Raw genomic sequence first — 27,902 nt, 5'->3', positions numbered from 1 at the left:
TTTCCATTTTCTGATATCTTTTTAAACTTCTTTCTTTAAAGACACAAAGTTCTTATTACATAGGTCTTTCACTTGTTCGGTAAGCGTTACGGCAAGATACTTTATGCTGTTTGTGGCTAATGTAAAGGGTAATGTTTCTTTGATTTCTTTCTCAGCCCCTTTGTCGTCGGAATAAAGTAGGGCTACTGATTTTTTTTGAGTTTATCTTGTATCCTGCTGGCTTGCTGGTAGAGTTTTTTGGGTCGCTTATGTAAACTATCATATCATCTGCAAATAGAGACTGTTTGACTTCTTCCTTTCCAATTTGTTTCCCCTTGATCTCCTTTTGTTGTCTTATTGCTTTAGCTAGAGCTTCAAGTACAATATTGAAGAGATATGGAAAGAGAGGACAGCCTTGTCTTGTTCCTGATTTTAGAGGAATCATCTTAAGCTTCTCTCCATTCAGTTTGATGTTAGCTGTTCGTTTACTGTATGTTGCTCTTATTATGTTTAGGTATGCTCATTTTATCCCTGATATCTCTAAGACCTTTATCATGAAAAGGTGTTGAATTTTGTGGAAGGCTTTTCTAGCCTTCCACATGTGGTTTTCTTTTTTTAGTTTGTTTATATGGTGAATATTGTTGATAGATTTTAGTATGTTAAACTAGCCATGCCAACCCAGGGATGAAGCCTACTTGATCATGGTGGATGATATCTCTGATGTATTCTTGGATTCTGTTTGCCAGTATTTTATTGAGTATTTTAGCATCAATGTCCATGAGAGATATTGGTCTGTAGCTTTCTTTCTTTGTTGTGTCTTTGTGTGGCTTAGGTAGCAAGGTGATTGAGGCCTCATAAAAAGAGTTTGGTAATGAACCTTCTGTTTCTATTATGTGGAACAATTTGAGGAGTATTAGTATTAGTTCTTCCTTGAATGTCTGGCAGAATTCTACACTGAAGCCATCTGTCCCTGGGGGTTGTTTTTGTTTGTTTGTTGTTTTTGTTTTTTGTTTGTTTTTGTTTTTGGTTCGAAGGCATTCGATGACTGTTTCTATTTCGTTAGGGCTTACAGGTCTATTTAAGTTGTTTGTCTGTTCTTTATTTAATTTTGGTAAGTGGTAGTTATCCAAACATCTGTCCATTTCCTTTGAATTTTTAAATTTTGTGGAGTACAGGTTTTCAAAGTATGACCTGAAACTTGTCTGGATTTCCTCTGTGTTCGTTGTTATGTCTGCATTTTGTTTCTGGTTTTGTTAATTTGCATGCTCTCTCTCTGCTTTTTCATTAATTTGGATAAAGCTTTGTTTATCTTGTTGATTTTCATGAAAAACCAACTCTTTGCTGCATTGATTTTTTTTGTATTGTTTTCCAGGTTTCTACTTTATTGATTTCAGCCCTCAAATTGATTATTTCCTGGCATCTACTCCTCCGGGGTGAGTTTGCTTCTTTTTGTTCTAAGGCTTTCAGTTGTGCTGTTAATTCTCTAATGTGACTATCCCCCGTTTTCTTCATATGGGTACTTAGTGCAATGAACTTCCCTCCTAGCACTGTTTTCAAGATGTCCCATAAGTTCGGGTATGTTGTGTCCTCATTCTTGTTGAATTTAGGAAGTCCTTAATTTCTATAATTATTTCTTCTTTGACCCATGTATGGTGCAACTGTGCATTGTTCAGTGTCTATAAGTTTGTAGGGTTTCTGCGATTTGTGTTGTTGTTGAATTCCAACTTTATAGCATGGTGGTCTGATAAAATTCAGGGGATGGTTAATACTTTTTTGTATCTATTGAGGTTTGTTATGTCACCTAGTATGTGGAGCAGAGAAGAAGGTATATTATTTTCTTTTGGGATGGAATGTTCTATAGATATCTGTTAAACCCAATTGAGACATAACTTCTGTTAGTTCTTTTGTTTCTTTGTTGAGTTTCTGACTGGTTCTCCTGTCTAGTGGTGCGAGTGGGTTGGTGAAGTCTCACACTATAAATGTGTGAGGTTTTATGTGAGCTTTGAGTTTTAGTAGCATTCTTTTATGAAGGTGGGTGTCTTTATATTTGGGGCATAGATGTTCAGAATTGAGACTTTGTGCTAATGGATTTCTCCTGTGATAAATATGAATGACCACCATCATCTTTTTTGATTGATTTTGGTGTGTATAGCCACACCTGCTTGCTTTTTGGTTCCTTTTGATTGGAAGATCTTTTCCCAGCCCTTTACCCTGAGGTAATGTCTATCTTTGAAGCTTAGATGTGTTTCTTATATGCAGCAGAAGGATGGATTCAGTCTTCATATCCATTCTGTTAGCCTGTCTTTTTACAGACGAGTTAAGACCATTAATGTTGAGGGAAAGTAAGGACCATTGATTGTTAATGCTTGTTTGTTTTAGATTTGTTGTTGGCAGTGGTATTGTGAATGTATTTGTCCTGCTTTACCCTTGGGTTCTGGTTAAGTGGGATTATCTATTGCCTGTGTCTTTGTGAGTGTAATTAACTTCCTTGGGTTGGAGTTTTCCTTCTAGACTTTCTGTACTGGATTTGTAGATACATATTGTGAAAATCTGGCTTTGTTATTAAATATCTTATTTTCTCCATCTATAGTGATTGAGAGTTTTTCTGGGTATATTAGCCTGGGCTAGCATCCCTGGACTCTTAGTACTTGTAGAACATCTATCCAGGACCTTCTGCTCTTGAGAGTTTCCATGGAGAAGTCAGGTGTAGTTTTGATAGGTCTGCCTTTATTTGTTACCTGGTTTTTCCTTTGCTGCTCTTAATATTCTTTCTGTATACTGTATGTTAGGTGTTTTGATTATTATGTGTCAAGGGGTCTTTTTTCTTTGGTCCAGTCTATCATTTTTATGACGATTTAAGTTGTTCAAAAATATGGAATGCTTCACAAATTTACGTGTCATCCTTGCACAGGGGCCATGCTAATATCTCTGTATCGTTCCAGTTTTAGTATATGTGATGCTGAAGGGAGCACATATGTGCTCTCGAAGTGAGCAGGGATTTGCACATTTGTAATGACAGTCTAAGCTGTTCCTACTGAAGTCCCCAATCCCAATGTGCTAGTTTCCTACAAATGTAGGGCAGATGAAAGTGTGGTCCATTGTTATTTTTCACAAGTTTGAAATAGTAGAATTCATTCTAAAAAAAACAAAACAAAACAAAACAAAAAACAACTTGTAGATCAACAGAATAAATGGGGGTAGCCATAGTCACAATCGAAAATACACAAGGGCCACATTCACAACCATGCGCTTAACTGAATTTTGGCAGTGTCCTGCTGAAGTAAGGCAATTTACACATAACCTCTGTCAATCCAGAACTGGGTAATATAATTGTCTGCCCTAGGACACCTCAGCAAACCCTCAGTTGACCCAAATAGCAGAAGATATTCTCTATACAAAGTCTTCCCAAAATGTATTAACATGTGAGCAAGTAGACCTGTTTAGAAGCATGTAGCTCAACCACAAGATCACATAGAAATCTGTCTCCTAAGAGCCCGTGTGACAAAGGTGCTTCTTAGTGTGATGGGATTTATAAATTTGTGGGAAACACTTCCAAGGCTCCAAGATAGTGTTTTAGTGGATGATAGTCAACCTACTGATGTGTAACAAAAGCCAAGTTCCTAAAATAGCATTCTGTCTCTCATAGCCCTGTGGGAATAACAAGAATGTTCTGGGCCTGTCTTGTTTTGGGCCCCTTCAGGGCATGGTGTTAGATGTGGTCATAGAAGCATGGTCTGAAATCTTGACCAGGTTGCATGTCTGAAAGGGTGGTCTCACTGACTTAAACTAAAACTGGCTTTTACCTAAGAGTGACTTTCTGTCTAAGGGATAATAGGCGGCTTCCCTAGAGGCCCTGATAACCCTTTTTCAGAATTAAAGAAAATAAAGTGGGAATGTTCAGAAACCTCTAGCTCTTCCAAAGGCCCTTGCTGGATTTAGACAGTGTGATTTCCGCAGTGTTCTGTTTGTTTGTGAATCTGCTCATCTTCAAAAGGCCAAGTTTCAATAGCATATTGCAACAGCATGTGGAATAGGGGTTGTAGCTGTCTATAGAATCTATAATCTGTCAGAGTGCTGGTTGAAAGTAGACAGATGGCATGTATTGTAGTTAATTAACAAAATAAACACTTAGGACACACACATATACATGCTCACATACAACCTGGGCATTCTGTGAATGTTTCTCTTAACTCTAGATATTAAGTGAATTTTGTCATGGTTCCATACTTACTCAGTTTCTTCAATTAAAATCTGGAATCTGAGTTCATTTATTATGGTAGAAATAAAAAATAGGAAGCATTTGGCTAATTTAGTGCCTGTTGATGACAAATCTTTCAATAGGAATGAAGTCAATGTACCTCAACACAGATAAAGTTATAAAGTTATACAAGAAAGAGAGTTTCCATGGTGTCCAGCATCACACACACACACACACACACACACACACACACACACACACACACACAATTTCTCTAGAATATAGTAAGCAAGACAGATCTCCCTATTTCAGAGGCTGTAGGCAGAAAAACTTTACAGTTGTATCCTAACAGAGAAAGAAGATCTTATGTACAGAAAGCCTTTAAAAGTCACCCAAAAAAAACCTCTTAGAATCAACTTTCAATACTACTACTGTTAATCCATGAACACAGATGTCTTTCTAATTTTATAACAGAGAATTGATGTTTTCATTGTAGAGGCCTTACACCTCTTTGGTTTGGTTTATTCCCGGATATCTTATTGTCTTTAATGCTATTATAAATGGGAGTGTTTCCATGATCTCTTTCTCCTTGTGTTTGTTGTTGGTATATAAAAGACATTACTGAATTTTTTAAACTTATTTTGTATCCTGCCACTTTGCTGAAATTGTTAATTGTTTCTAGAAGTTTTCTGATGTGATATTTTGGATCTTATAAGTACAATATTGTTTTTTCTGAATATGGGGATAGTTTGTCTGTCTCCTTTTCCTATATACCCCATTAATTATCTTCTCTTGCCTTATTGCTCTGGCTAGTGCTTCCAACATCACGCTAAAAAGTAGTGGGATAGTGGAAACTTCCATCTTGTTCATATTATTAGTGGATTGCTTTTGAGTTTTTTCTATTTAAGACAATGTTGGGTGTGAATTTGTCATATATACCCTTTATTATGTTTATACCTATATAATGAGAACTATTCTCTCTAGTTTTACTCTCTCTAGGACATTTATCAAGAAATAGTGTTGGATTGTCAAAGGCTTTTTATGTGTATATTGAATTGATCATGTGATTTTTGTCTTTATATCTATTTTAATGATATATATTTATTGACTTACATATGACAAACCAACTCTGCCTTGCATGAATTAAGCCTACTTGATCATGGTGGATGATTTTCCTGATATATGCTTATATTCAGTTTGGTAGCATTTTATTAAGGATTTTTGTATCTGTTTACCAAAAATAGAAGTTTGTTGTTTTGCTTTTTGATTATAACTTTACATGGCTTGGAATATTAGAGAAATCTGCCTTCATGGAAGGAGTTTGCAGGTGTTCCTTCTTTTTATTTCCTTATTTTCTGGTGAATAGGTTGGAGAACTACATTTTCAGGACTTAAATCCAATACACAATAACAATACTGTGATGGGAGATGTCATTCTGTAAATGTTTCTCATACTGGTTAATGCATAAAGCACTGTTGGCCAATAAGAAAGCAAGGTAGGCGGGACTAGGAGACAAGGAGGATTCCAGAAAGGAGTAGGGAGGAATCAAGATGGAGACTCTGGAAAAAACAGAACTGCCGGCCCCCCTCTCCAGTAAGACCACATGGAAATACATAGAAATGGGTTAATAATTAAGACAGAGCTAGCCAATAAGAAACAAGTACCTGGCCAACAGCAGTATATCAAATACAGAGTCTGTGTGTTAATTGGGGCTGGCGTGGCAGCGGGACAAGACCAGTCGGAGGGCACCTTACTCCTTACATATGGCACCCTCATGGCTAATAAGAACTTCCACTTAAAATTTAACAAATGCTTTCCAAAGGGTTTTAAAAACAAAAGAACAGAGACAAGCAAGGTTTCTTGTTAGCAGCATTTTTCTTGGTTGGACTCTGCTTTGGGAGAGACAAGCAGATATTTGCGTGACTCCTTTAAGAGAGATTTCCTGACTCAACATAAGAAGCAAAAACTGCACAGCTTTAAAAAAGCACTGCTAACAATTTATTAGTGTGTATCAAACCTGGAAATGGCAATGACCACATCTCCAAGCTGGCAGCATGCTGTTGGATGGCAGCACAAACCAAGACAGTGAGCACAGCTCTCACTCCTGGCGGTAAAGGTACCGGCCTCCATCTTTGGTAAACCATGACAGAAACAAGTATGACTTTCATTTTAGCAATGTTGTTGTTTAGCAGATAAAGACTCGTGGCCAGACAAAGATAAAGATTTACAGTAAAGACAGATTCACATTAAGAAAAACCACTAAAGGTTTACAGTGTGTTCTAAAATATACGTAGGCTTTGGAGGAAAAAAAAAGGAAAAGATAAAATGGTTTAAAAAATAATAAAAAGGAAAAGAGGAACTGGGTGTGGTGGCACACTTTAATCTCAGCACTCAGGGGACAGAGACAAGCAGATCTCTGTGATTTCCAAGTAAACCTGGTATGAGAGTGAGTTCCAAGACAGATAAGAGTTACACAGAAAAACCCTATTTCAAAAAATTAAAAAAATAAAAGAAAAAAAGAGAGTAATAATAAAGCCACGTAAAGATGGAAAACTCAGAGAGAATCTGGATACTGTCCGGTGTTATATTGTCTTTATATTGTTTGACTGCTGAGGAAACAACTGTTAAAGGAAATACTGCTGGATTAATTCAATTTATATATTTTAAAAATGCTTTGACTCAAAAATTTAAGTCTAAGGACAAGTTACTGGGGAAAAGGATTTCTATTTTTGTTTCCACAGAAAATGAAAAGCTGTGGATTCCTTCCAGACTAATGTGGTTTGAGCAAGCCAGCCCCCTGAAACAGAGTACCATGTGATCCAACATTCAAACCAACTTAAACAAGACAGACTTGCAGACTACAGCCAGGATTTCTGCATCTTCTTCGGGTCCCGATAACAGCGCCCCATATCAGCAAGAAGTAGTTTGGGAGGAACGACACCCAAATTCCCAAATATTGTTTATAAATGTTTGTTTACATTTAAATGGAGTTGGTTATAAATGGTTAATGATCACAGCCAATTCTTTTTAAAGGTTAAAAAGGGGATTATGGTATAGATATGAATACTTTGTTTTGGAATGGGTTTTCATTTATTAATACAAATTTAAGGTAAATTTTGTGATATGTATATTTCTCCTCTTGTTTAGGTATTGTGTTTATATAGCTCATTTAGAAATGTAATGTATAATTTAACACAGATTATGATAGTCAAAACATAGAATTAAGTTAGTTAGGTTTTCAAGATGTATTTGAGATGGATAGATATTCCTCAAACCTTTCAAAGACCTGCAGAATATGGCATTTAAAATGGTTTAGGGTTTTTCTTGACAGTGAGACATAACTGCTCCTGGCAACACCGCCTACTTTAAAGAAACACGTTATAAAGTTTACTTCCAATATGGCAAGACTAGCCATTTGGACAAGATAGAGCTCTTGTCTGGACTGTTTGACTTTATGCTATGTAAACTGAACATGCAGGGCCCACAGAAAAGTGACTGCTGATTCAAGATAGACATTGCTACAGAGTTCCTGCTTCATGGAAGAGTCTACCAGAAAGTCTGCAGGACACAGAGAAAAATGACTGACAAACTACCGATACAAGAAGACAGTTTAAAGTTTCCTGCTTTGCTGAAGAGTCTGCCAGACACACTATGGCCAATGAGCTGAAGATGGAAGATTACAGAAGAACTTCAGGAGACTGACAAGGAAAGATGTCTATGTCATTTCTAGAGTTTATATATTATCCTTCTGTGGTCTTTGAAGGAGTTGAAGACAGATAGTTATGGTTATAGTTTTCCTTAGTTAAGTTTAAAGATAAGTTACATATAGGACTTTAGACTCACAAATATAGGATAGATGATAGAATAGTTTCTTGCTAAATGTTAATGGACTAAATATTGTTAACTGTGATTCTTATTTGATAACTGTTGTGTTATATATTTTGCTATGTTAAGGTTAAAACCCTTCTTTTTATTTAGAAAGAAAAGAGATGATGGGAGATGTCATTCTATAAATGTTTCTCATACTGGTTAATGAATAAAGCACTGTTGGCCAATAGGAAAGCAAGGTAGGCGGGACTAGGAGACAAGGAGGATTCGAGGAAGGAGTAGGGCAGAGTCAAGATGGAGACTCTGGAGAGAACAGAATTGCTGGCCCCTGCTCTCCGGTAAGACCACATGGAAATACATAGAAATGGGTTAATAATTAAGACAGAGCTAGCCAATAAGAAACAAGTACCTGGCCAACAGCAGTATATCAAATACAGAGTCTCTGTGTGTTAATTGGGGCTGGCGTGGTGGCGGGACAAGACCAGTCGGAGAGCAGAAACACCTTACTCCTTACTGTACTGTTTCTACATATTGATGGGTATATACCCCAAACTTCAGACTGTGCATTTGTGATAGAAACAACTACCATAGAAGTACATAACTTTAAACTTAATTTATAAAGAGAAATACTTGTGTACCAAAAAATATATAATCTTTATGAAAGAATAAAGGAAGATATAAATAAATAGAAATATCAAAGTATCAAAACAATTTCAGGCCAAAATAGTACCTTTCATTTCCAAAAATATGACAAAGCTATAATAATCAAAACCCCAGGGCACTGATATTTAAAATGGAAACACTGAGCAATGAATAAAATGCCTAAATGAAGGGTAGTCAATTATCATTTGACAGAGCAACAGGAAAGCCTAAGGAAAAAGGCAGGCTATGTAGGCAATGAATTAGCCAGTTAGCATACTCATGAACAAAGCTGTCTGGAACTTACAGTATTCACAAAAGTCATCTCAAGTGGAGTTAAACCTGAAACCACTGGAAGAAAATACAGGGGATGAAATCTAAAATAGTTCCTTTGGCAAACAAAAGTCCTTTCCCTCTGCCTCTAAAATTCAGGTCAAGAAGGATAAATTGAGCAGTTAGATTACAACAAAGTTAAGTTTCTGAACAGCAATTTAAATTATGAAGACGGGATGCAGAGATGATATCTAGAGTTCAAAGGAGATTTGCAACCCACATGTCTGAAAAGGTGTTGACACCTGAAGATATAACAGCCTCTGCAAAAGAGGACATGGAAATGGCCCCATGTCCAGAGAAGATGTTCAACCTCACCCACCCTGGAAAATGCCCATGAGACCCATAGTAAGAAATCACCTTGGAAGGATGGTTTTATAAAATACTAAAAGGTACAAGAACTGGCAAGGATGCTGAGGAAGGACACCCTTGGTGATGGCTAGCATGAATATAATTTAGTATATCCATTATGGTAAGTATCAGTGCGGTTCTTGGGATAGATGGTATTTGAATGACCCTGTGACGAAAGATTGTCCTGGGAAAGTATCCAAAGAGGCTGAAACAGAGGGTTTGAAGGAATATGTGCAATAACCTTCCAAGCTTAGGGCATGTTACTCTCAGCAGACTAAATACAGAGCCACCTTTGATTGATTATGATAGACAGATGAATGGAGAAAGTGTGGTTGAGATGCAAACACAATGGGATACTAGAAAGCATTGCAAAAGAATGAAATTATATGTTTTGTAACAAAATATAGAATCACAGAGGACATAAAATAAAATAAATCTGTCAGAGAAACACAAATAATGTCTTCTGACATCACTTGTTAAAAGAGCTCACAGAAAGAAAGAAGGTAGCAATCACAGCAAGAGGAGGAAGAGATTGAATGTACTGTCCAAGGATAGTCAATCTCTGTTTCACTCAGAGAGTAAGTTCTGAGCAGTGCTCGTGTGCTTAGATTCTCTGTTAAGATACTAGAGAACAAATCTTGACAAGATTCTTAACACAAACATGAATGCCTGATGGGTACACAACAGCCTTGGTTCATTTTTCTGTAGTACAAAGGTGTATCAATATGTCTCCTTGAAATCCATAAATAATTTTGTGCTCTCAATAAACATGATATCAGTAAAGCTATTTGTAAAAGACATATGAGGAAGGGTTTGAAGTGGAAATTCCAGCTTACAGTCACAGATGAAGACTCGGTTTCCCTACCGTTTCCATGGAGATACTAGTTCTTGCTGGGTGTGCTTCATTACTATTTGCTTTATGGTAATTTTCTGAAAACAATTATACTACAAATCAGGGGCAACCTAGACTGGCAGACAGAGCTGCTGCTGGCTGTAAGCAAGCCCTCTAAGAGGATATTCCCCAAAAGAGGAGAAAGAGAAGGCTGCTGCAGCTGATAAACACTTGAAAGTTTCATATACTCTGAAGCTTTGCTTCTCAAGAATAAAACTAGTTTTAGTTAAGAAGAAAAATGGTATAGAATGTCACCTGCATGGCTTCTTGTGAACACTCAGGTAGATGAGAGTAGAGATCATTATGCCATTCCTTGTATCAAGGAAAAGCAGGAACTGTTCAACTGTCCCTGTGGAGTATACAAATACAGCCTTACTGTGGTGTCAGTCCATCTTATGGCTGGAGGAACTCTGGGCCGGACCAACAATCCTTCCCACTGAGTTACACATAAGCACTGACTGTGGATCTTTGGAAGCATCATCCAATCCCAAGGGCTACAAAGAAATGACCTCATTGGGGCACCTGCAATATCAGAGTGAATAAGTCATGGAATGCTAATTGACAGACCCAGTCTAATCTCATGAAGGTCGATGTACAGCCTGAATTTGATGAAGAGTATAAAGGGTGAGAAATGTGTTCTGCTGTCTGCTTCTTCTCAGTTTCTCAGTACTCACTGAGTCAAACCTGTAGATGCTATGCCAACAGCCTAAACATTTGAGTTTCAAATTTTAGAAATTCCCTTTTTATTGCTTGAAAATTTAATACATTTTATAATGGATGTCCCCTTTCTACTGCCATGCCACATTTTAAAGTGTGCCTCACTGAGTTAATGGGTGATGTCTGAATAATTAATATGTGGTACATATACACAACACTGGATTTTATTCAGTAGTAAATAAGGGTCCTCTTTCTTTTTTAATTAAGGGAGGACTATGTGTCATAGTGTTTGTTGTTTTAAACTCTGACTCATCCCCTTATCTTCAAAATAAAATCACTAGCCAACATTGAGTCCTGAAACCTGACATTTCAATGATCCTTAAATTCTACTTGCCTGGAAAGTGATTATAGGTCACATGCTGAGTAATGCTGCTACAAAGATTGGCATCAGGAGATGGAGGGAGGGAGGGCTTACTGATTAGATGCCATTGGTCAAGTTGGTCAATGACTTTTTGCAGCCCTGTCTCCTTTGCAGACTTCCAGGGAGTTGAGAGTTCTTTGGAAGAAGCCAGGTGTTCATAGCTGTCCCGAACTCCTTATAAGTCCAGCTTTCTCAGACCTTGAGATTCAGTTACCACATTGCCATACCCTTTCCCTAACAGCTTTTTTCTTTATGTTGTATCCTATTTTTGAACCTTGCTTAGTTTTAGCTTTAAAAGCCACTGTGTATATACACACAAACACACACACACACACACACACACACACACACACACACAAAGCAAAACACTATTTTATATATTTAAGGAGAGTTGTAGAAACAAACACCCAGTCAACTCTTGGGGTAGAGTACTTTCCTTTCTCATGCCTGGACACACTTCAGCTTGCAGTTAAACAGACCAAACGGATGCCTCTGTAAGATAATTGTCTGACTAGACAGTATCAAGTCGGTGAATCATACAATTACAATTGATTCCGTTAACTCAAACTCACTATGTCAATTTCTTTAAAAGAAGAGACCAATGTGTCTAATTTTTTCTAAGGACAGTTCTGTTATAAAAGTGCAAACTTGCCATAGAACAAGTGTACATTCCACAAGTACACTAGCTGCTCTGGAAGCTGAAGTAGGAGCATTCCACAGAAAAAGAAAACATGTTTATCCAGAAATTCTTAGAAGCCAGAGCTGTGATTCAGAGAACTGACAGATGGCCTGGGAAATGTTGCAAGATAGAGTGAGGACAGGACACTTTGTAAATGTTGTGGCTGGAATGCTGGGTACTATAGGTCAGGGTGGATTGCAGGATATAGAGCACAGGACCCCAAGGTGAGGGAAACAGAGGAAAGAGCGGAATGTGGGACACATTACTGTTTCAGGTCATGGGCTTCTGAGTTGCCTTGCACATTGGGAGTGAGTTTTGGGGAAGTATCTGTAAACTATATGTATTCTAACACCATCAACCTCTCCAACACAGACAGCTGCCAAGTAATTGATTAAACAATTCCTCATCAAAGTTTCTACTCAGTGTTTTGGTCAGTATTCTTGGTCAGAGTGATGGTAGGGGTCCTCAGAAAACTGTAGTCTCCACACCACATATCCTAATGTTAAGAAGCACCATCATCCCTAACCTGGCACCTTCAGGAAACATGCCATGCCTCAATACCACACTTGAATAAAGTCTAGTCACAGTGTATTTTTGCCTCCTTGGTCTTTTGTCTCAGGCTCTGTTCAGAAGTCAAGCCTCACCCTTTGTCTCCTTCTATTGGAACAACTCTCATAGAGGAACTTCACAGCCTTCCTCTATGCACTAAGTCACCACTAGGAGATATTCCCTTAATGTGCACCTGTTATACAGTTCAATAAAATGCATTTCCTCCTTAATGGTAAAACCATGGTCCTTACCATGGCAGAGAAGGTTCCTGAGGACCAGACATCCTCCTTTCTCTAGCTATGTACACTGTGCAGGACACTAACATGGAGCTGTTAAATTATCTCTACATTGAGCATAGATTTTTTTTCCAAGACAGGATTTCTCTGTGTAGCTTTGGAGACCAGGTTGGCCTCAAACTCACAGAGATTTACTGGCCTCTGCCTCCAGAATGCTGGGATTTAAGGTGTGCACCATCACCATCTAGCTGAATAGAGATGTTTTAAACTTAGATGTGTATAATCTATGCAGCATCTATTCATCAGCATTTTAACTTCTTAGCTACTATGTTAAATTCAGAAAGTCTTTCCCTACTTATCATACCTAATTACAAAGTGGATCCTTTTCTATTCTCTGCTAATGAAAAGTCTGAACATACCCCTAAAAAAGAATTCAGGCCTATCATCTCCTTTCTATTGTAATTGAGAGCAATGTGAAGTCTTCAGCAGACAGGGTTCATGTGTATATTCTTGTACCCATGCCCCCTAACAAATCAATCACCAATACATCTTAAATAACTAATTATATTTTCTTACTCATTGGAAAGAAATGTCACATTCTTAAATAGTTTTGAATCCTTTTAAAGTAATTTGAATTTATTTCCACCAATTTTACTGAATTTCTGTGTTGCCCACACATGTGAATATAAATAAACAAAAGGAATGAAGACAAGCAGGGCAAGCATGGAGATTCCAAGCTGTTCTGCTGGCTCTTTTCCTACTAAAATGCACAATGAAATCTTTGTTGAAGGAGGCTATTTCCCCCATGGAAGTGTGGCACAGATTATACATAAATATGAATTGGTTAATCTTTTTTCAAGACCACAAAAATGATTTCTACCAAAGGTGGTAGATTCCAGACACTCTGCCACTCCACAAGGGAATGTTTTTAAAACCAAACCAGAAGTGATAATCACTTGGCAAAACCAGTGGTATTGGGTTTCCTTGGCTATTGCACATCATTTTCCTCAACTCTGTGATAAATTGAACATGTTCAAGGAAAAACAAACAAACAAACAAACAAAAACAAAAATCCCAAAAACAAAATACTTTCATTTGAGGACTTAGCAGGGTGGATTTTGCAAAAAAATGAAACAAATTCACAGGAGTTACATAGGAAAGTTGGAGAAGCCTCCCCCTTCACCGGCTGTTTATCACTGTATAATTCATGGAATAAATTACATACAAATGACTGCCAGCAGGAAGGCAAATACAAAGGCAGAGTCATCAATACACAATCAGATAATAAGCTTTGTGAATCACTACTCAAAAATGCAAGTGTCCACTCAAGAGAGAAACATCTCAGAAATCTAGTTAAATTGTACCTACTTACTCCGCTTCTGCAACATATGTTTTTAAATGTCAAGTGAGCAAAAGAAAGTCTGGGATGTTGTTCTCTATGGCAACAGGTGATGTTTTCTCTCTTCATTCCTGAAACTCACAGGAAAACAAACACAATGGAGGTGAATGGATTTGGCAAGAGATGAGCAGAAACCCAACTTTAATTCCTCCCCTTGCTCCTAAGAGCTCAACTGGGCAAGCTGATAGCTATGAATTCATGGAAACAGGGCTCTCTGTAAACACACCAACACAATCGATTTGGACAAATCCATAGCTGGAGAGTAATAAGCACCACCCAAAACTTAAAGAGTTCTTGAACATTGAAAATTGAAACACCCCATGTTTGTGATGATTGAATTTCATTCAGGTTTAGCTACAAACATGAAAAATAAAACTGCAGCCACTGATATCAATGGCAGGAATTATCTAAGATAGCCTGAACAGAAATGTTCATCTTCCTTCTATTCAGTGATCACCTGTGTCTCCAGTCTCATATTTACTCTAAAGGAGCAGGCATCCCCTCATAGATGAGGAACACAGTCTGTTAGATCACAGAGGTGACAAAAATACAGGTTTGTAGTGTTTCAAAACCAGAGCTATTTTGAAGGCATGTGCTGGTAGCACCATTTCTAGAGTCAATGCTAAGAAAGGCCATCCTTAGTGAAGTAGTCACCTTGACTCATGAAACACCTAACTCAGACAAAGGGTGGTGTGCCCTGGCATTTTGCAGATCTGAGATTGGTGCACCTCGAGGTTGTATCTATAAAGGTGGGACTGGAATCTGCGTTTGGATGAGTGCTGTGTTCCTGCCTTCCATTAGGATGCAGTTCATGGCAGCTCTTCCTGTTCAACAGCCTTGCCAGAGTCCAGCTGTTTCAGTGATAGGTTAAGCAGTGAGCTCATTGTTCTCTCCTGGGGATGCTGAGATGCATAAGTACCTGACCTATGATCAGCAGGAACTTCCTAAAATCAGGCAGAATCATACATAAATCCTGGAAGAAAAATCTGAGGGCACCTGCTTATTAAGATGGGTGTTCCTGTTGTGAGGTCTCCCTTGCAGAGTCATCTCCTACTCTCCACCTACAGTAGTTAATAAAATGCACAGAGTAATTAGTGGGTTATTTGAAGCAAATTCCATTTACTAACAAACAGAAGATCCCATCCAGCTGACAACCTTACAAGAATGTTTGGAGATGGTTCACCAGCCGCAGTGAGCTTATAGAATATTCAGAAATAATGACCAGGTTCTAGAACTGAGGTTCTGTGAAGTTCTCAGGCTTGTATGTGTGTATGTACAGACATGTAATGACAAATAGACATAAAAAAGCAAATAAAAAACTTTTGGCTCTGTAAAACAAAGAGCAAAATTAAACATAGGTTCAGACCACTGTCACTGGCATATTTTATCTGAAACTATATTTAATTTTGCTCTATGTTTTACAGTTTTGTATTTTGTGAGTATACAGTACACTTAAGAATAATAGAATTGATGGTAGGGAAGTGACTTAGTAGGTGAAACATTTGCAATATGAAGACCCGCTTTCAAATCCCAATACACATACATCCAGAGGCAGCACCCTTGTCTGGCAGGATAGGAGGTGAAGATAGGGGAACCTTCAGAGATCACAGGCCAAATAAGCTGATATATAGAACAGCAAATGAGAGATACTGCCTCAAAGCAGAAGGTGAGGACTGATATCTCAGACTATCCTCTGACATCCACACTCACACTCTGGGACATATGCACCTACACACACACACACACACACACACACAGAGAGGGGGGGAAGGAGAAGAGAGAGAATCAGTACTAACAGGAAAGCTCTGACATAAATTAAGAAACAATTTGTAATAACAGACTGGTGACATCACTAAATGGACCAACATAAGAACACACCATAAACAAATGATTGTCCCTTAGTTGTTTGACAATGACAGGAAACAAAAATCCATGTTAAGCATGCTCAACATGAAGGAAGAAGCTGACACTGATTCTCTTCTGTTTTGGGCTTTGTCATTAACAAAAGCACACACAGGGAAGCAGGTCTCTTCTGATTGCAGCTACTGAACCCTTAAACTCACGAACAAGAGACCACAATGCAAGCAGCACTTCCCTTAATGCTTCAGGACACAGACTCCTGCCTGTTTAAAATCTTTGGGGTTCCTTGATTATTTTTTTAATCACTTGATTTATTTGTTTTGGTAATATATGTTTTGTGGCTATTTCCCTCTACCATAGTCCAGTGTTTAGAAGTAGCTGATATAAATTGATGTTTAATAATCTTTTCTTAATCTAAAAAATGTTGCTAATGAAAGAAGAAAATCAGAGTTTATGAACAAAGACTTTAATAATGTGTGAGTAAATCCATTTCTACACTTGATGTGCCAAGAGTAAAGACATTGCATGTTAATTTCCATTTATTTATTAATTCAGTTTATATTATATTGAGATACACATTTGCAATTTGCGTTATTATTCAGCTGGTCCTGAACTTGTGAGCTCAAGTGATCTTAATGATTCAGTCTCCTGAGTGACTGGAATGTAGTTATGCAGCACTATGCCATGCTAGGCTTAAAGTTGCAAAGTACTTTTCAAAGCCCTGAAGAGGTATTCATTCCTCTTGCATAAAACTTGACAGGAAAGAACTCTCTCTGCTCAGATTTTAATATGAAGAGAGGAATTTGGTGAACTGATCATAATATTTTTACTTTGAACATTAGTATGATGGGAAATAGAAGAAAATTAAGAGCTTTTTCACACTTGTGAGAAGGCTTATAGAAGCCCTTTCTGCTCATTGGCAAGGTTCAAGAGTTGTGAAGAGTTCCATTAGAAAGCATCATGAGCAGCAAAGAATCGGGTTCCACAGCTGGCTCTTCACCGTGAATTTTCCAGAGTTAGATACTCCAGGTCCTTTGACATGTGTGTAAACAAACACAACTGATGAATTCAAAGATCAACAAGCATGTCCAAGAAAGGAACGAGTGGGGACGATCTCTATTTGCAGAGTATAGAGAGAACATGAGAATGATTTTTAAAGTAATATCCTACTGAACAAATAGAGGGCCCAGCTGCAAAGTCTTTAGAACAAAACAATATCTGCTATGCAACCAACAGAAGACACCAAATTTGTAATAGCTGAGGACTTGGCTAACGTCTCATGAGCAATTAGTCATCAAGAAAAAACAAGGGTGGATGTCCCTAGCATCTGCTTCCTCAGTTCTTGCTTAATTAGTTCTCACCTCCTAAAGCAAACCAGAGCCTCCTTGCTATAGGTATAGTGACAAGCATAGACCGCCCTGCCTTGAGAACACTCCTTTAGGCTTCACTCCAGTGTTAACTCTTCAATTCTATATTTCTAATTCATAAAACCTTGGCTGACATTAACACAGTGTATGTAAATCACCCATTTGAAAAATTTAGCAGTCACACATATGTCACTTAATTGGATAAGTACTAACAGCGGAAAACACGATAAATTTAGAAAGTTGTGGGATGCCATACAATATTTATTAAGCATTCATAGTAAATTTCTTATCATTCCTTGCCACTTATTCAAATTTACAGCATGTTTATGAAATAAGAAGATATTTATGTGTTTTTAATTTTATTAGGATTCTCTTATAAATGATTCATTCTAGCATTGTCGAAGAATCAAAGGCCTTTAAAGTGTTTGTTGGGCTCTGCATCACATACTTCATTATTACAAGTTTTATGGAACTTGTCAGATGTTTTTTGATTCTATTTATTCCAACATAAATCACTCTGTAAAATCAAACCAAATATTTTGTATTCATACTACATACTCTGTCTCTCCAGCTCAGTATGATATTCAATTAGGCAAGAGCTCATAGTGCTTAGAAAACAGACTTCTTAGGAAGGGTCCCCTTTGAAGGTTCATGGATTGAAGGTTTGGTCCCTATCTGATGGTCTCAATAAGAGCATCACTGTATCTTGAGGACTGAGACATTGATAAGTCCGTAGTTAAATGAGCTAAATGAGCTACTGCTAGGGATGACCTATCTGGAGGAAGTGGGTCACTGGGGTTATGTTTTTGACGGATGGGTCTTGTCTGGTCTTTTTTTGCTTGCTCATGTTGCTACCTGATCCTTCTGAAGTCAAACTGATCCTCCAGGAGGTCCTTATGATGTGAGGCTGTTTTGTCTTACCTCAGGGCCACTGCAACGGAGCCAGCTGCAGCTCTGAAACTAGGAGCCAAAGTAGACTTTGCATCTTTTTTGTTTTCCTCAATTATTTCATTACAGCAACATATCAAGTCAGGTGCCTAGAATCTCCTTGTTTCTTTATTTTTAGATTATAAATATTTTCAAATTGTGAAGAGACATGCTATTAGAGTGTTTTCTAAAGAATGCTTCTTACTATGTTTTAAGTTTGTTCTTTTATACAAAGTATATAATCCCACAGTTTGACTATATTTCTAGACTAAGAAAATTCAAGTTTAAGCAAATTTTCAGACTAGACTACCCAGTTTCCTGAGAATGAGTGAGTGGGTCTGGTGCTCTGGAGAAGCAGGAAATGCATGATCCAGATGAAGGCAGCAGGCAAATGTCATGGAGATAAAGTCTCCCAGGCCTGAGACCTCCCTGTTTAGAACATGTTATTATGCTGTTGTAAAAATGTGGTAGTTTGAATAAAAATGGCCTTCATAGTCAATAGGGAGTACCACTATTAGGAAGGTTTCTGTTACTGGGAAGAGACACCATGATCATGGCAACTCTTACAAAGGAAAACATTTAGTTGAGACTGGCTTGTAGTTTCAGAAATTTAGTCCATTATCATCATGGTAGCAATCAGGCAGACATGGTGCTGGAGAAGGAACTGAGAGTTCCACATCTTGATCTGCAGGCAGCATGGAAAGACTGCTACCCTGAGAGTGACTTGAAGTTCTGAGACCTCCAAGCCCACCCTCTAGTGATACACTTCCTCCAACAAAGCAACACCTACTTCCACAAGGCCACACCTCCTAATAGTTATTTGATGAAAGCTATATTATCTCCCTATAACTCCAGGAGATGCAACAATGGACATCTATTCATTGAAGACTCAAGGAATCAAAGGTTTTGAGTACTTAGGCTCTATATGACCTTAAGAATTGTTAAGAACATGTGTTTTATTTCATTTATTAGGAAAAAATGGAAGATGAGAACCAGTCCATCTTGATGAATCAATGAGTTTATTGAGGTTACTTACAGAAGCATGGGTAATGGATTATATACAGGATCATGAATGAATGATTCTTGGGCAGTTGCATTATTGAAAAGTCCAACTTAGCATGATTGTTGACTCATCAAAACTCTACCCCTGTCCAAACTGCTATTAGCTTTACTAGAGAGTCCCTTTCCCATGATATTTTTATGGCTTCCTGCCATAATCAAGGGGCATTTTAATTAGGAGGAAATAGCTACACACACAGGAGATGTGTGGTCATTGTTTTTAAACTTCCCAAAAGTATACTTAGTACAAGAAGAAGGTGACTTTAGAGATGACACATCTTAAGTCATATTTTTGATTTGTTAAGTCTTATGTTACCTTCAAATGTCAATGACATCAAGGTGTTCTTCTTCAATGCCATGGAATCTTCTCAATAGACTCAAGAGAGTTTGTTGTGACATCCTTAGCACTCCCAACAGCACAATTCTCTCGTCTCACAAATTCTATGAAGAAAATATGAAGGTAGTATATGAGTGAGAAAGAATGTTGTTATTAATCATTTAGAGAAGGAGATTTCCAAGAGCAGAGCAAGGTTCCAGATAAGTAAGTTCATAGAGGCCCTGCATAGGAGGGTCCCAGTGGTGGGTTGCTGGTAATGGGTTTTTGCTTGAGGGTTTAAAAAGGACTTTGTCAAACAGGACCCTAGAGCACTGCAGAGGATCTGCAGTGAGCTGTTAACCATCATGCTGCTAGTCATCTGCTTCTGTTGTCCTTCTAGAAACCAGGAATATGAATTGTAGGCGCCTTCAGGGTTGGGCTTTCTTGGCTGCCTAGTGTGTTCTGAACCACTTTGCATTTCTGTCATAGCAGTAAAACACTGATCAAGAGTAACTAAGGAGAGGAAAGGTCTTATTGCAACTTAAACTTCCAGGTCACAGGGCAAGCACTCAAACAAAAGTGGAACAGAAACCATGGAAGAATACTGTTTTCTGGTCTTCTCCCTACTGCTTGTTCAGTTTGTTTTCTTTACTCAACCTAGGTCCATGTGCCTAGGGATAGTGTCACACACATTAGGTTGTGAAGTGAAGCAATAACTTGAAAACATGGTCTGCTGGCCAGTCTTAAGATGAATTTTCAATTGAGATCCTCTGTTCCCAAGTGGTTCAATTTTGTGCCAGGTAGATAACAAAATTTATCTTAGCAAAGTTTTAATGCCTGGTCCCAGGCACAATCAGACAAATGCAAGACAGACAGGGTAACATAATATAAGCATGGAGGCCATGGGAAGTGACAGAGCATTAGGATAAAGGAAAATTGGGTCAGTGGATCCTCAGTGTTCTAAATGCCCCATGTTCTTAGCTTCCCCCAGGCAATCGACCTCCATGTCATAGATTCTATTTAGCTTAAGTTGGCTTGAAAGTTAATTGGATGCTTCAGGAACCAAATACTAAAACATAACCTGAGATCATTATGTTTTGAGGTCCTGAAGTTTTGTTAAACATCAGTCACAAAGAATCTCTGTAAAACCATAGAAATGCTGAAAATAGAATCGACTATGTCTATGTGAAAATAACATCAAAATAAACACAACAGTTATTTCATGTTTATAAGAAAAAGGCAGACACCTTGTGAGATGGTGAGTGATAGTCTCAGAAGCATCCTTGTAAGGAACACAGTGAGTTTTACAGTGTTATATTTATTAAAGTTCCCAGTAGGACCTAGTCACATGAGAGGTCCAGGTCTTTGGTCTTGGTGGAGCTAATAATGATGGCATAAATACAAGTCACCTAATTCTTAGTTCCATGCCTTCTTTCTGTGTTCCCCCTCTCTCCTCCCCTTCCCTCTCCCTCTCTGTCTCTTTCTCTCTCTCTCTCTCTTTTTCTGTGTGTGTGTGTCCCCCTTTGTCTCTGTCAGTTCTTGTCTCTATATCTCTGTCTCTCCACTTCTTGAAAGTTTCACTTTCCATTTACTGGATTTCTGTGTGTAGGCACACTAATGTTTAAGCTTTATTTAATCCCAATTTGCCTGCAATTGATGGATGTATGAAGATGTGGTTTGATCTAGGTTATACAATTAATTCATGATGTCCACATTTGTTTACAAAAGACAGGCTACAGGTGACCATTGAGATATCTCTGAGATATGATGAGATGTGAACACTCATGGTTGTTGATGATAATAGGGGTGGTGTGTGTGTGTGTGTGTGTGTGTGTGTGTGTGTGTGAAAAAGAATACCAGACACTGGCTATTACATGATGTGCACCTGACAATAGTGTCCAATGAATGGTGAATACCATTACACTCATGGACAGATACAGACAGACTTATGTCCACATACACATATATACTCATGCGTACCCAGAGAGATACACACAGATACAGAGACAAATAGGGAATATATGTGCCTGTACATAAGCACACATACCCATGCACACATGGATATACACACAGACATACAGATACACAGAAGCATATACATATGCAAGCATGTACACACATGGTATATGGGTCTCCTATAGGATGCAAAACTCATTAACAAATGAAGATGATCTATTATATAGAAATATGAGGATTGGTGGCTGACTGAGACATTGTAGTGTTTCCTGTAAGCTTATTGCTATTTTGTCCTTCCCTTTCGCTGCAAAGGGTAAGAACTTTCATTTTAGAGGTTCTGATCTAAGAAAGCAACTGGTAGAAAAATTATGTTTTGACTTAATGGTGCAACGTAAATAACTTTAGTGAAACCACCATCTTAATAACCTTTGATGAAATGCTATCATGGTTCAGCCTCTGCACTAAACCAGCTGGCAAAATTGACCACCATCTCAACACACCCATCAATTGCATCACAAGGAACTTGTGTTTCAAAAACTTCCTCCCCCATGACCCCAATGACAATATTCACTATTATGGAAATCAAAGTGATACCCATGGTGTGGAAAATACTATTATTTTCACTAGAGAAAGCCATCTAGAGTTATCCTCTGGTTTCATAGGGGAAAAAAGTGAGCTAGCTAGGTAGAACCACCTGCTTACACCTATTAGACAAACGAATGATAGAACAGAGAGTAGAATGCAGGGTATGCACCTTGAGAATGGGAAACAACCCCTTCCTCATGGTTATACTTTATGTATTCTAAGTTACTATTAACTTTGGTCTTAAAATATTATTTTACTTTTTATAGAAAATGAAACCATATTCCATAACACTAACACATGTGTTGTTATTATCATTCCACTTCACTATTACTGATGGATGTTCATCTTTTAAGTGCCTAGTCTACTAATTATCCTAAATATGTATATGGAAGAACAGTGAAATGCCTAAGACTCTGTCTTGTCTGTAATTTGGGTCATTAATTTGTGATTATGAGGAAATCTCTGAAGTTCAGGGTGACTACTTCAGTGCTCGAATGTCCAAAAGAATTGGTGACATTGGTCTTTAAATTTGCAGTCGACATCCCCATCTTGCTCCAAAGTCCTGGTAATTAAAAAGCACTTGAGCATCCTTGAAAGCTGTGACAAACTCCAAGGTCCCTGTTTTCATATGTCTTCATTTCTACATGTACTCATTGTGTCTCTGCAGAATCTGATATCATATGTGTGTATTCTCACTTCTGTTGATGTGGCCAGGATCTCTGCTTTTGCATAAACCAGCATTTTCTTCCTTGTGTTCCCTGACAAAGTCCTGTGTGACCTGGTTTTGAATCTGAGGCTGTGCTTGGAGATGGAGAGCTCCTCTTGATGGTGATTTTACATGGATTCCTGGGGTAAAAAGATTCTTGCTCATGCTTCTCCAACACCCTTCCTCACTATTGAGCTGGCACACAGACCCCTTCCATCTGGGACCTCTCACCACTTGTTCACAAGACTCAGTTCCCATTTTGAGTTTTTGCTTGTGCTTCCTGTGTCTGACTCCACCCCCGTGGGCTCCTAACACCAGTGAACATAGAGCACCTACCCTCCACCCACACTATGATGTGTAAATGAGCACATGGGTGCAAATATGGAATCTGTTCCCCAGTGAAACCTTTAAGCTAAGAATAGACAGCAATGCTAAACAGAAACGGAACAAAAGTTCATGGATTTTGTAGACAGATGAGCAACTCTGAGGGAATGAGCCATGGAGGCCAAATGAGTCAGAGAAATTGCATATGGGATTCCTTCACCCAGTGATAGTCCTGCTTCAAAAGTGGAGAACATGGGTAACCATGAATCCTCACTGATGACTCAGCTTCTCTTTCTCCCTGCAGCTGGTCTGTACCCCTGGCATCTTGCAGGTCCCAGAATAGAACACTGACCAAGGAAGAGAAAGGTCTGCCTAACTCTAACCCTAACCCTAGTCATCATCATCATCATGGCCTTATGCCTCTAATAGTTATTGTTTTAGGATAGTAGATGTGTTTTGTTATTTTATTCAGCAGTTAAAACAGTCTTATTATTTAAATATATAGATTTTAAACAGAAATGTTTAAAATCAATTATTGCCACATAAAGAGTAGAGAAATACTAACCAAATGAGAAAAGTTAAAAGAACCAGAAGTAAAATATATGAACTATATCTTGGTATAGGTGTATTTAAACATAAGCATTTCATGCAATTGTGTAAAAGTATAAATTTTAGTATAGTTATTATATACATTTCTCCACATTTTAGCTTTAATTGTGTACATATTTCCATATTTCCATCTGTTTCTGCAACTATGTTTACCTGTCTTTATGTCTAGATATAAATTAGGTGTCAATGTCCAAATCATAATTCTGGAGTTTTGCCATGAGGCAGAGTGGCCCTTCCTTGGTGACACCTTCTCTGTTGGATCCAGAACTACTTTCAAGGGCAAGGATCTCATTCTTCACTCCCCTTTCCCATACCTATCCATCATGCCTTTATGACTAACTGTAATGTCACTCCTGAGTCAAACCTTCCCAGAGATGCTTGGTGAGCTACCACAGTGCTTAATTCCATTCTCTTACCTTTCAGCCCACTTCCCAGAGAGTTGTTGTTTTTGAAACCAGAATGTTCCCCTAAGGCGTGGCCCACAGCTCAGCAACACTGAGACTTGGTGTAACCTTTCATAGGTAGGCTTAGTAGAAATCAGATTTTTCCTGGGGGCATGCTTTCAAGTATTGCAATGGGTTTCCCTGGCTTCCTCTTTTTCTCTCCCCCTAACTGCTTCCTGGACACTAAGAGGCAGGCAGCCTTGAATTCCATGTGTCCCACCAGGGTTTGCTGCCTGAGCACAGGCCCCAAAACAATGTACTTAGCCAGCCATGGACTGAAAGTTTCAAAACCCTGGGCCCAAATCAACCTCTTTTCTCAGAAGTTGGCTGCCATACATATTTTGCTACAGATATGCAAGGCTGTCAAAATAAAAATCCAGAACTCTGTAAAGACTGAGAATGAGAGAAGAGAGGTTCTCTTCTAGTGGCAGCAAGTTTATGGAAGAGAGATGAGTTTTATATATATAAAAAAAAAAAAAAAAAAAAGAGGGCTGTGAGAGTGGAGACTAAAAATGAATGCAATCTCCATCATCCCACTCATGTAGGGAGCAGGCAATTTTAAGGTCAAATTAGGTAGAAGCTATATGTGGTGTCTTTCTAGCGATTGGTCAGGATTCATAGAAGAACCCTGGGGCCTTTCTGCCTTATGGTGAAGAACTCTTTTCCAGTGTCTCTGCTGTGGATGGCACCAAGCTCAGCTAGGGAGCTTCTAGAAGGCCTTGTTATCTGCAGCTTCAGCTCAGATGATTCATTTTAATCATGCTCACACAGCCATGACAATTTTAGCATTGTGACCCATCACCAGGGAACTTAATTTAAGTCTTCTTTCTTCCATTTCCAAGTGCTGTCATGTGTGATGTGACCCACATTATTCAAGATGCATTTTTAAAATCCTAAACAAATTTGAAAGAAAATATCACACATAGAAATAAAATCTCAGACAGAGAAAGTCATCGAAATACAGCAAAGATGTTCATGATAAACTCATATCTACCAAAGCAACTCTAGACCAGACAAGCTTCCAGTTCTCTGGACACAGAACCTGGGGACTGCTCTGGGAACTGGCCACATGTTTCTTCTGATGATGCCTGCCTCTGCCTTAGTCCTTCAGCTCAAAGATAGTTTATATAGGGGTTGCTCTCTGCAAGGCCCAGGTGTGTGAACTTCAGCTCCAGGGGAGGAAACTGATGGATGAGCCAGGGCTTGACCACAAGCCAGCCACAGCCTTAACCTTATAGAAGTTGATGGAATTCATGTGTGCCACAGACTGACCCAGTCCAGGGTCTCCTTTGTGGGAGAACAAGGGCTCCAGTAATCAGATTGGTAAGGATTAGGCAAGTGACAGACAGACACAACACACACAGATGTGGCTTGAATCTGCTGTAAGTTTACTTTATTGAGAGCATACAATAAATACACATGATTTAGGAACTAAGATTTTACCCCATGCCAGGTTATACATAGTCACATCTGATGAGTGGTTACATGCTGACAACTTATCTTGAAACTAAAAGAATAAAGCAGGAAGTACCTTCTGAGTACCATCTGGCCTCCAGACAGTGTTAATAGGCTTAGACCTGAGGTCTGTCCAGCTGACTCCTATGTTAAAATGTACAAGTTTGTAAAGCTTAATATATTTATGGCCAGCCAGGCCAATTTGGCTGTTTTTGAAGCTCCCTCTACCCAACTTTGTGGGAGGTGAGTATATAATTTTTACAACTGCCTTGTTAAACCTATTTGGTCCCTTTTTGTCAATAAGCATCAAGGAGGCCTTGCTCCAGCTAATCTCTCCATAAAGTAAAGTATGTAATACAACATTTTCTCTCGATCTATATTTACCATTTATTTCCCTGATCATCATATACTCCTGTCTATGGCATATGAAGTGTTGTAGTCCTAAGTCTCTGTGGAGTTTCCCTGTTTACTGGAGGCATCCACCATTGTCCTCTGAGTGGGTAATGTTTTGGTTTTTTGTTTTTGTTTTTCATAAATCATAGTAGTAGGAAATCCTAGACTGTTCTTCCTAGCTCCTGGTGAACTCTCTGAGTCTTTTCCCTACTAATCTCTAAACTTTTATCCTTTTACTATTTACTATCCACCAAGAAAGATAGGTACAGAACCCAAATCCACAGAATTTGATTAGTGTACTGGAACAAAGCATAAAGGCAGGATGCCAGGACCTCCAAGAGTCTAAATTCCTTGGAAAACATGCCTCTGGTCAGAAAACATGGTTTCACCATGTCACACAGACTCCACCGGAGTTGGTTTGGCACATGTGTCTACTCATTTTCTTGGAGAAGTGATGAATCACAGTGAAGATGTCTATAGGGACTCTGTATAACATGCTACTCCTTACCCTGTTCTTCAGCTGAGCCCATGACCCCTGCTAGGGATCTACTAAGTTACCATGTGGAAGACACTAGTTTGTATTCATGCAATACATGTCCTTTGATGACTAGCAGGTTTAGAGCTGCATGCCCACTCCCCTCCAAATGTGAAGATCTAAGAGTCAGTGTGCTTCATAGACCTGTCTACTTCTGGGGTTCAGACATGACAGAAAACTGAGGATGTGATCCTCAGGAAGGAGGGTGGAGTTGGCAAAAGAAGCTATCAACATGGACCCCAGTTGCTGAGGAGATCTTTTAGACATCATATAAATATGAGAGAAAAAGCAGACATTGAAAGAAGAAATTTTACCAGGCAGGTTCTAGTGAACTTACAGGATAAGTCTTGAGATTGATTTAGTGAAAGATTGTCAAGCCAGAAGGTATCTCTGGGATGCTGCAGGACATGAAGACAGAATCAGAGAGACCAAGGCAATTCCCTTGGCTTCTAGAAGGATGGGGAATAGGAGCATTTTGTATTCTGTCTGCAGTCTTTCACACACATCTGGGAAACTCTTCCTCCAGCTTTCTCAACTTGCCCCCTCACTGTCCTAGTTTTATTTATGTTACTGTGATGAAACACCCTGACAAAAATCAGCTTCAAGAGAAAGGATTTATTTTAGCTTGTAATTCTAAGGTACAGTCCTGCATAGCAAAAGAGTCAGCGTGCAGGTTCTCAATATCACTTTGATTTCACAGTCACAATAAGAGAGCAGGAACAAAGGTACACATTCTTGCTCCCAGTATCCACTCTTATACATCACAACCTCCAGGCCCCAACCCATGAAATGGTGGCACCCACATCAGGGTGAGTCTTCCCACCTCAATTAACCCAATTTAGAAGATCCCCACAGGCCAAACTGATCTGGTAATTCCTCTGTGAGCTTCTCTTCCTAGGTACCCTCAACTTGCCAATTAGTGCTTACCACCATGTTTACTCTGATTGGCAATACTTCACCTACCCTCAAGGCAGAGATGTTGATAGCAAAAGAGGCACATGACTAACACAGTTTTCCCTGTCCCATAACAGTAAAATTTACTTCAAGCTTTTTACTTTTATTTCATAATTTCAAGGTACTTTGTATCTTCAAAATAGTTTCATTTTCTGGTAGATAGTTGGAGGTGGGATTTTATTTTTTTCAGAAAGTGTTAATTTTTATTGGCTCATCAAATATGAGTTTCTAAAACTATGAAGATGTAGAGAACAT

General features: G+C 38.6%; 1 non-coding gene across 1 annotated transcript; it reads right to left on the bottom strand.

Moving 5' to 3' along the window:
• Positions 1 to 2,845: 2,845 nt before the first annotated feature.
• On the bottom strand, positions 2,846 to 2,951 carry LOC127220505 (U6 spliceosomal RNA). Its single transcript, XR_007834374.1, has one exon. It is a non-coding gene; the product is annotated as a U6 spliceosomal RNA (small nuclear RNA).
• Positions 2,952 to 27,902: the final 24,951 nt, after the last annotated feature.

The sequence above is a fragment of the Phodopus roborovskii genome, unplaced genomic scaffold (genome assembly GCF_943737965.1).
Source record: "Phodopus roborovskii unplaced genomic scaffold, PHOROB, whole genome shotgun sequence".
Classification (NCBI taxonomy): domain Eukaryota; kingdom Metazoa; phylum Chordata; class Mammalia; order Rodentia; family Cricetidae; genus Phodopus; species Phodopus roborovskii.
The sequence above is the reverse complement of the archived record's forward strand: the minus strand, read 5'-3'. Positions and strand labels throughout refer to the sequence as shown.